Below are 10,000 nucleotides of genomic sequence, written 5' to 3'. Positions count from 1 at the left end.
GAGGGTGGAGGAGCGCGTGAGGAAGAGCACGGCGTCACCCAAGCATTCTCATCTCTCTGCCTGCACCACTACATGGTAGACTGCGGGCCCAAGCGCACTCATCAATTTAGGTTCCACTGCAATGCATGCCAAGCACTCTTTTCGAGGTGATAGACGAAATTCCGGCGGGGCTTACTTAAAAGATATCCGACCCGGTTTCGTTTCCTCTTCGTGGGATGGAGTGCCTCTTAGAACATGTGCAGCATCAGCCATGAGCGGCCGACGGCCATTCGTGTCTCTGTGGACAGCAGGCAAAAGAGCGCCGCCTCCAGTTATTTGCGAGGGCGACAACTGTCGCTTTGTTGTGGTTGAATGTGGGTGCGCCAAGTCCATGGACTTGCTAGTGATAGGCTTGCTTGGTTTTAAGGGCACGCCTCGCGCAAGGCGCGGGCGATTAAACCCCAAGGCGGGCTCGGTTGGGTTACCCTCGTGTCGAGACAGTCATGAGCACGAACTTCGCAGCAACGATGGATGTATATTTCCGACCCATAAATGGTGGCGGCGACAAGCTCATATGGCTGCCGCCGCCGCAATATGCGTTCAACTTGTCGATGTATCTGGTATTCTTGCGATTCACATACCGACACGCAGTTTGCTGCGGTCTTCATCGACCCACGAGCCGAGTGATCCCCCGTTAAGAGTTGTGTATTTGCCATTTGGTCTTTTTGCGACTAACCATCACAGGTCGAGTCTCAATGAAAGGGTTTGACAGACATGGCCCAAGTTTGTGGTTTGGGTTTGGCCGGACGGCTTGTTGTTGTTTTTTGACACTTGAATTTCACTCTTTTTGGGTCAAGAGGCTTATTCGCCGGTAGTAAGGAACGGACGGGCAGCCGTCCAAAGCCCCGTCCGTCCTCCTCCTCCGGTCTTCGCGCTCTCGCCCGAGTGTGGTCCACCTACAGCGTGGTGGTACCTATTTTTGGTGCGGGGGCCGGGATTGTCCTCTTTCGCTGCTGGAGTTGCCAGAGCAGAGCCCGAGACCGCCCAAATCAGGAGAGTAGTAGTAGTAGTTTTAAGAGCGCCCCGTTCTCTTTCTCTGTTAATGATCCTTCCGCAGGTTCACCTACGGAAACCTTGTTACGACTTTTACTTCCTCTAAATGATCAAGTTTGGACATCTTTCCGTCAGCTCGAGGCGACGACCCCAGAAAACCCTCGCGGGCAACGGGGCCGACAATCCAAGAGCGCCAGTCCGAAGGCCTCACTAAATCATTCAATCGGTAGTAGCGACGGGCGGTGTGTACAAAGGGCAGGGGCGTAGTCAGCGCAAGCTGATGACTTGCACTTACTGGGAATTTCACCTCATTCATAGAGGAAACAATTGCAAGCCCCAATCCCTATCAAGAAGGCTTTGAACGGAGTTCCCGCTCTCTCGGAGGAAAACTTCGTTGATCCCTTCCCAGTGTAGCGTAGCGTCATTGCAGAACATCTAAGGGCATCACAGACCTGTTATTGCTCAATCTCGTGCGGCTAGAATTGCCGCTTATCCCTCTAAGAAGAAGTTGCGAACTGGACACCATTTTCTGGAGATCCGTCGACTACTTAGTAGGCCAGAGTCTCGTTCGTTATCGGAATTAACCAGACAAATCGCTCCACCAACTAAGAACGGCCATGCACCCCCACCCACCGAATCGAGAAAGAGCTCTCAATCTGTCAATCCTTCCGGTGTCTGGGCCTGGTGAGGTTTCCCGTGTTGAGTCAAATTAAGCCGCAGGCTCCACTCCTAGTGGTGCCCTTCCGTCAATTCCTTTAAGTTTCAGCTTTGCAACCATACTTCCCCCGGAACCCAAAGACTTTGGTTTCCCGGAAGCTGCCCGCCGGGTCATGGGAATAACGCCGGCGGATCGCTAGTTGGCATCGTTTATGGTTAGAACTAGGGCGGTATCTGATCGCCTTCAGACCTCTAACTTTCGTTGTGATTAATGAAACATCCTTGGCAAATGCTTTTCGCGTGGATGCGATCTGGCCGGTCCCAAAAATTCCACCTCAGCGTCTGTGTCTGAATGCCCCGCCTGTTTCCGATTGATCGGCGTACCTCTGGTTCCGAAAAACCAACAAATAGAACCGAGGTCCTGTTCATTATTCCATGCATCACCATTCGGGCCATTCAAATAGCCTGCTCTGAGCACTCTAATTTTTTCAAGTAAACTCTCCGACCCTTTCCCGGGACACTCATTAAAACATCCCGTGCGGCAGTGAGGCGCTGTTGGGCGTGACAATAAACACCGGGCGGTGCCGTCAGTCCGGAGCCCAGAGATCCCTTCTGGCTTTTAACAACAACTTTAATACTCGCTATTGGAGCTGGAATTACCGCGGCTGCTGGCCAGACTTGCCCTCCAATGGATACTCGTTAAAGGATTTAAAGTGTACTCATTCCGATTGCGAGGCCTCGGATGAGACTCACATCGTTATTTTTCGTCACTACCTCCCCGTGCCGGGAGTGGGTAATTTGCGTGCCTGCTGCCTTCCTTAGATGTGGTAGCCGTTTCTCAGGCTCCCTCTCCGGAATCGAACCCTGATTCCCCGTTACCCGTTATAGCCATTGTAGGCGCATAACCTACAATCGAAAGCTGATAAGGCAGACACTTGAAAGAAGCGGCGCCGGTGCGGAGACCGTGCGCTCAGCCCGAAGTTATTCAGATTCACCACAGGTGGGTTACGGACCGGGGCCCGACCAGTTTTGAACTAATAAAAGCGCTCTTCCCTTGCGGTCAGAGACCAATTGCATGTATTAGCTCTAGAATTGCCACAGTTATCCAAGTAAGTGGGTTTACAGATCCAATGAAACATAGCTGATTTAATGAGCCATTCGCGGTTTCGCCTTAAATCGGCTTGTACTTACACATGCATGGCTTAATCTTTGAGACAAGCATATGACTACTGGCAGGATCAACCAGGTAGCTGCTGCTGTTGGCGGCGCCTATCACGGCGGCCAAAATAGTGAGATTGAGAGAGAGGCAGAAGACATTGGGCGAGGGACCGCACGTTGGCCTTAGAGAAATAGCAAACCAGATGATCAGATCTAACTGCACCTTCTCTTGCTATCCTCGGCGCCGGCAGCGCCACCGTGTGTGCCAATCTCCTCCCTTATCCGCTCCTCTTTGCCCCAGCTCCAGCGAGGCAGCCGACATTGGGCGAGGGACCGCACGTTGGCGAATCTCCTCCCTTATCCGCTCCTCTTCTCTTTGCCCCAGCGAGGCAGAAGACATTGGGCGAGGGACCGCACGTTGGCCTTAGAGAAATAGCAAACCAGATGATCAGATCAAACTGCACCTTCTCTCGCTATCCTCGGCGCCGGCAGCGCCACCGTGTGTGCCAATCTCCTCCCTTATCCTCTCCTCTTCTCTTTGCCCCAGCGAGGCAGCCGACATTGGGCGAGGGACCGCACGTTGGCCTTAGAGAAATAGCAAACCAGATGATCAGATCAAACTGCACCTTCTCTTGCTATCCTCGGCGCCGGCAGCGCCACCGTGTGTGCCAATCTCCTCCCTTATCCGCTCCTCTCCTCTTTACCCAGCTCCAGCGAGGCAGCCGACATTGGGCGAGGGACCGCACGTTGGCCAATCTCCTCCCTTATCCGCTCCTCTTCTCTTCTCTTTGCCCCAGCGAGGCATAAGACATTGGGCGAGGGACCGCACATTGGCCCATCTCCTCCTCTCTCTTTCTCTTACTGTTTGTGGGGACGTGGGCTCATGAGCGCCATCGTCGCCCAATATTGGTTAGGTTGTGTATTTCACGGGTGGGAACCGCCATCATCGTTGTTAGGTGATGGGGTAACCCAACGTGTGCTTTGACGAGTTTTGGCTGCTAAACTCTCTTTTTAGTATACTCGGCTCCCAGACTGCGCCCTGGTCGTGTTGAACCATGAGCGTTGTCTATGCACATTAAAGGTAGCCGTTTGCGCGTGGAATAGTGCAATGAATCTCGGTCAAGAGACGGTTGGGCGCTGCATTGAAGGCCGGCACAGACGCGAAGACGGGGTGATCAGCCAACGCAAGTCCGCTAAGTTGGGCAGACAGCAAGGCGAAGGGGAGCCCCGTTCCGGACTGAAAGGCCGCAGCATATGCTGTGACGAAACTAGTAGGGTGGCGACGTGTGCGCCGAGAGAGAGAGACCTGGCAAGTGTAATTGATAGAGCGCGAGCCTACTCGCCATAAGCCCGCTCCACTGCCATTCCTCTGATCCAATGAGACTAAAATCTCTCTCTCTCTCTCTCCTTCTGCTCCAGCCATTGCAGGGCAGGGAAGCGACGGCAATTTTGGTTGTTGTTTTTGAATGCCGCGCTTTGCTTCGCAGAGGCGCCGAAGCGCTCCGCTGGGGCGCGGAAGATATTTCACACCGAATATGTGTGTGAAGGCACCCTCTCCCCTTAATATAGTGAAATAGTGCAATCCAGCATACAAGGTCGGACGATAGGACATTCACCGTACCGCACCTCGAGAGTGGATGTTGGGTAAGGTTAAAACCGGACTGTTCGCAGACAGCCGAATAACCCGGTTCCGGACTAATTGGTGGATGCAACATCATGATGATGCTGCTGCTGTCGCGGAAACCGCAGTGGCGACGTGAGAGAGTAATAATGTTCAATAGGGAGAGCGACCTGGCTAGTGTAATTGATAGATCGCGAGCCTACTCGCCATTAGCCCGCTCCACTGCCATTCCTCTGACCCAATGAGACTATTCTCTCTCTCGCTCTCCTTCTGCTCCAGCCATTGCAGGGCAGGGAGAGGAAATCGACGGCAATTTTGGTTGTTGTTTTTGAATGCCGCGTTTTGCTTCGCAGAGGCGCCGAAGCGCTCCGCTGGGGGGCGGAAGATATTTCACATCGAATATGTGTGTGAAGGCACCCTCTCCCCTTAATATAGTGAAATAGTGCAATCCAGCATACAAGAGCGGACGATAGGACAGTCACCGTACCGCACCTCGAGAGTGGAAGTTGTTTGATCGTTTGTTAGGCAAGGTTAAAACCTGACTGTTCGCGAACAGCCGAATAACCCGGTTCCGGACTTACAATAGACGCAACATCATGATGCTGCTGCTGTCGCGGAAACCGTGGTGGCGACGTGCGCGCCGAGAGAGTAATAATGTTCAATTGGGAGACAGACCTGGCTAGTGAAATTCATAGATCGCGCTCCACTGCCATTCCTCTGACCCCATGAGACTATTTTCTCTCTCTCTCTCTCTCTTTCTTCTTCTTGCTGCTCTGCTGCTCCAGCCATTGCAGGGCAGGGAAGGGAAAGCAGCAACTTTGGTTGTTGTTTTTGAATGCGCTTTGCTTAGCAGAGGCCGGGCGTCTCGCTGGGGGCGGAAGATATTCCACACCGAATAGGTGTGTGAGCACCCTCTCCCCTTAATATAGTGAAATAGTGCAATCCAGCATACAGGAGCGGACGATAGGACAGTCACCGTACCGCACCTCGAGAGTGGAAGTTGTTTGATCGTTTGTTAGGCAAGGTTAAAACCTGACTGTTCGCGAACAGCCGAATAACCCAGTTCCGGACTTACAATAGACGCAACATCATGATGCTGCTGCTGTCACGGAAACCGTGGTGGCGACGTGTGCGCCGAGAGAGAGTAATAATGTTCAATAGGAGACAGACCTGGCTAGTGAAATTCATAGATCGCACTCCACTGCCATTCCTCTGACCCCATGAGACTATTTTCTCTCTCTCTCCTTCTGCTGCTCCAGCCATTGCAGGGCAGGGAAGGGAAAGCGACGGCAATTTTGGTTGTTGTTTTTGAATGCCGCGCTTTGCTTCGCAGAGGCGCCGAAGCGCTCCGCTGGGGGGCGGAAGATATTCCACACAGAATAGGTGTGTGAAGGCACCCTCTCCCCTTAATATAGTGAATTAGTGCAATCCAGCATACAGGGGCGGACGATAGGACAGTCACCGTACCGCACCTCGAGAGTGGAGGTTGTTTGATCGTTTGTTAAGCAAGTTTAAAACCTGACTGTTCGAGAACAGCCGAATAACCGGTTCCGGCCTTAATAGACGCAACATCTGGCAGTGCGCGCTTGCTGTACAGCGAGGAAACAAAGTGGCAGCATCTTTTCGGAAGAGTAATAATGTTCAATTGGGAGACAACGAGACCTGGCTAGTGGAAATTCATAGATCGCTCCACTGCTACATTTCCTCAGCCCCATAGAGACTATTTCTCTCTCTTCTTCGCCGCTACTTTCTTTCAACCATTACAGAGCAGGGAAGGAAAAGCAGCGGCAATTTTGGTTGTTGTTTTTGAATGCCGCGCTTTGCTTCGCAGAGGCGCCGAAGCGCTCCGCTGGGGGGCGGAAGATATTTCACACCGAATATGTGTGCGAAGGCACCCTCTCCCCTTAATATAGTGAAATAGTGCAATCGAACATATAAGGGCGGACGTTTTCATCACCGTCTCCCACTCGGTGTGTGTGCAGATTCTCGGATCATTTTGTAAAGTATGCTCGACCCCCGATTGACTTTGACGGTCTCCCATTCGGGTGTGCAAGTTTCTGTAGTATGCTATTAAATCGACCCCCGATTGACTTTGACTGTCTCCCATTCGGGTGTGCAAGTTTCTGTAGTATGCTATCAAATCGACCCCGATTGACTTTGACGGTCTCCCATTCGGGTGTGCAAGTTTCTGTAGTATGCTATTAAATCGACCCCCGATTGACTTTGACGGTCTCCCATTCGGGTGTGCAAGTTTCTGTAGTATGCTATTAAATCGACCCCCGATTGACTTTCACTGTCTCCCATTCGGGTGTGCAAGTTTCTGTAGTATGCTATTAAATCGACCCCCGATTGACTTTGACTGTCTCCCATTCGGGTGTGCAAGTTTCTGTAGTATGCTATCAAATCGACCCCCGATTGACTTTGACGGTCTCCCATTCGGGTGTGCAAGTTTCTGTAGTATGCTATCAAATCGACCCCCGATTGACTTTGACTGTCTCCCATTCGGGTGTGCAAGTTCTCTGTAGTATGCTATCAAATCGACCCCCGATTGACTTTGACGGTCTCCCATTCGGGTGTGCAAGTTCTCTGTAGTATGCTATCAAATCGACCCCCGATTCACTTTGACGGTCTCCCATGCGGGTGTGGAACTTCTCTGGTATGTTGTATAATATGACCGACGTGGCCCTACCCCTTACTATAGTGAAATAGTGCCATCCAGTGTACAAGGGCGGACGCTTTCATCACCGTCTCCCACTCGGTGTGTGCACATTCTCGGATCATTTTGTATAGTATGCTATTAAATCGACCCTCGATTGACTCTGACGGTCTCCCATTCGGGTGTGCAAGTTTCTGTAGTATGCTATTAAATCGACCCCCGATTGACTTTGACTGGCTCCCATTCGGGTGTGCAAGTTTCTGTAGTATGCTATCAAATCGACCCCCGATTGTGTGTAAGTTCACTGTAGTATACTATTAAATCGACCCCCGATTGACTATCAAATCGACCCCCGATTGACTTTGACGGTCTCCCATTCGGGTGTGCAAGTTTCTGTAGTAGTATATTATTAAACCGACTCTTTATTGACTTTTGACGGTCTCCCCTATTCGGTGTGCAAGTTTCTTGTATATGTTATTAAATCCACTCATTGACTTTTGGTGGATTGTCTCCCCCCATTCGGGTGCAAGTTTCTGTATGTTATCAAATCGACCCCTGATTGACTTTTGACGGTCTCCTCCTATCTGGGTGTGCAAGTTTTAGTATGTTATTAAATCGAATTCTCGATTGACTTTGACGGTCTCCAATTCGGGTGTGCAAGTTTCTGTAGTTTGCTATTAAATCGACCCCTGATTGACTTTGACTGTCTCCCATTCGGGTGTGCAAGTTTCTGTAGTATGCTATCAAATCGACCCCCGATTGACTTTGACTCTCTCCCATTCGGGTCTGCAAGTTTCTGTAGTATGCTATCAAATCGACCCCCGATTGACTTTGACTGTCTCCCATTCGGGTGTGCAAGTTTCTGTAGTATGCTATCAAATCGACCCCCGATTGACTTTTGGATCAATCTCCCATTCGGTGTGCAAGTTTCTGTAGTATGCTATCAAATCGACCCCCGATTGACTTTGACGGTCTCCCATTCGGGTGTGCAAGTTTCTGTAGTATGCTATTAAATCGACCCCCGATTGACTTTGACGGTCTCCCATTCGGGTGTGCAAGTTTCTGTAGTATGCTATTAAATCGACCCCCGATTGACTTTGACTGTCTCCCATTCGGGTGTGTAAGTTTCTGTAGTATGCTATTAAATCGACCCCCGATTGACTTTCACTGTCTCCCATTCGGGTGTGCAAGTTTCTGTAGTATGCTATTAAATCGACCCCCGATTGACTTTCACTGTCTCCCATTCGGGTGTGCAAGTTTCTGTAGTATGCTATCAAATCGACCCCCGATTGACTTTGACGGTCTCCCATTCGGGTGTGCAAGTTTCTGTGGTATGCTATTAAATCGACCCCCGATTGACTTTGACGGTCTCCCATTCGGGTGTGCAAGTTTCTGTGGTATGCTATCAAATCGATCCCCGATTGACTTTGACGGTCTCCCATTCGGGTGTGCAAGTTTCTGTAGTATGCTATCAAATCGACCCCCGATTGACTTTGACGGTGTCCCATTCGGGTGTGCAAGTTTCTGTAGTATGCTATTAAATCGATCCCCGATTGACTTTGACGGTCTCCCATTCGGGTGTGCAAGTTTCTGTGGTATGCTATCAAATCGATCCCCGATTGACTTTTTGACGGTCTTCCTATTCGGGTGTGCAAGTTTCGTAGTATGCTATTAAACCGACTCCCTCGATTGATTCTTTTTGATGGTCTCCATTCGTGTGCAAGTTTCTGTAGTATGTTATTAAATCGACCTCCGATTGACTTTTGACTTCGGTCTTCCCATTCGGGTGTGCAAGTTTCTGTAGTATGCTATCAAATCGACCCTGATTGACTTTTGACGGTCTCCCCATTCGGTGTGCAAGTTTCTTGTAGTATTATCAAAATCGATCCCCGGATTGACTTTGACGGTCTCCCATTCGGGTGCAAGTTTCTGTAGTATGCTATTAAATCGACCCCGATTGACTTTGACGGTCTCCCATTCGGGTGTGCAAGTTCTCTTGGTGCATTTGAAGTATGAGTTGAGTTTAATGAAGTTGATTTCGTCATAGGCACGGTGCTGTGCTGTGCTGTGCCATCGACAACACCAATAAGGAAGGGGCATCTATTTTTACTTAGGCTAGCATACCTAAGTTAAAGCAAACTCCCCTTGCCAATACAAGAAGGAAGAGGATTTCTTATAGTCTAATAAACAATTCATCATGACCAAATACAGTATCTAACACAGGGGGTCCGGGGGCACAGCCCCCGGTTAGCAACTAACCATTTGATTGCATTATCTCTGAGAATAGTTAGCAATTATCCATTTGATTGCATTATCCCAGGTTAAGGGGGGTTGTGTGTGGTTCCATATCACCAGATTTATTAAAAAAACTCTACGTCAGGCTAAACAGTTTAGGCTAGATAGTACGATACGATACGAAGTCATTAGTTAAGAGGTGAAAGAAGATTATTAGGAATTGAAGAAAAAGGTGGTGAAACTGAAATACAGTAGGAGTAGAAAGAATCTGGGCTCAACCAGATCGCTTCATCTTTCTTATTGGTGTTTTGTCTTTGTTCTGCTCCCTTGGGTCGTCAGACCTTTGTATTAATATTGGCTTATTTATATAATGCTGCTTATTATTATTATTTTTGTTATTGTTGGAGTTAGTGAGCCCGCCCAGGTCCTTGTGTAACTGGGAGGGTAGTCACATTTTTTTTGGGTGTTAGTTAAGTGTTAGTTGTGTTAGTCTAAAGGTACACTGTATGCCAGGTTCTTAGTGGAGCTGGTTGGTCACTCTCATCTTTATTCCTCTAGTAATGTTTTATGTAGAAATGTGTATATTGAGGAAGGAGGTGGTTCAATTACTTCTTCCTGTCTATATTATTTTTCCAGTTTTG

The 10,000-nt window shown here is 49.6% G+C and overlaps 1 non-coding gene across 1 annotated transcript; it reads right to left on the bottom strand.

Moving 5' to 3' along the window:
* Nucleotides 1–521: 521 nt before the first annotated feature.
* Nucleotides 522–682, bottom strand: LOC121867824. The gene has a single exon (XR_006089251.1). It is a non-coding gene; the product is annotated as a 5.8S ribosomal RNA (ribosomal RNA).
* Between the last annotated feature and the right edge of the window lie 9,318 nt (nt 683–10,000).

Source organism: Homarus americanus, unplaced genomic scaffold (genome assembly GCF_018991925.1).
Source record: "Homarus americanus isolate GMGI-L3 unplaced genomic scaffold, GMGI_Hamer_2.0 scaffold2790, whole genome shotgun sequence".
Taxonomy (NCBI): domain Eukaryota; kingdom Metazoa; phylum Arthropoda; class Malacostraca; order Decapoda; family Nephropidae; genus Homarus; species Homarus americanus.
This window is presented reverse-complemented; position numbering and strand designations above follow the sequence as displayed.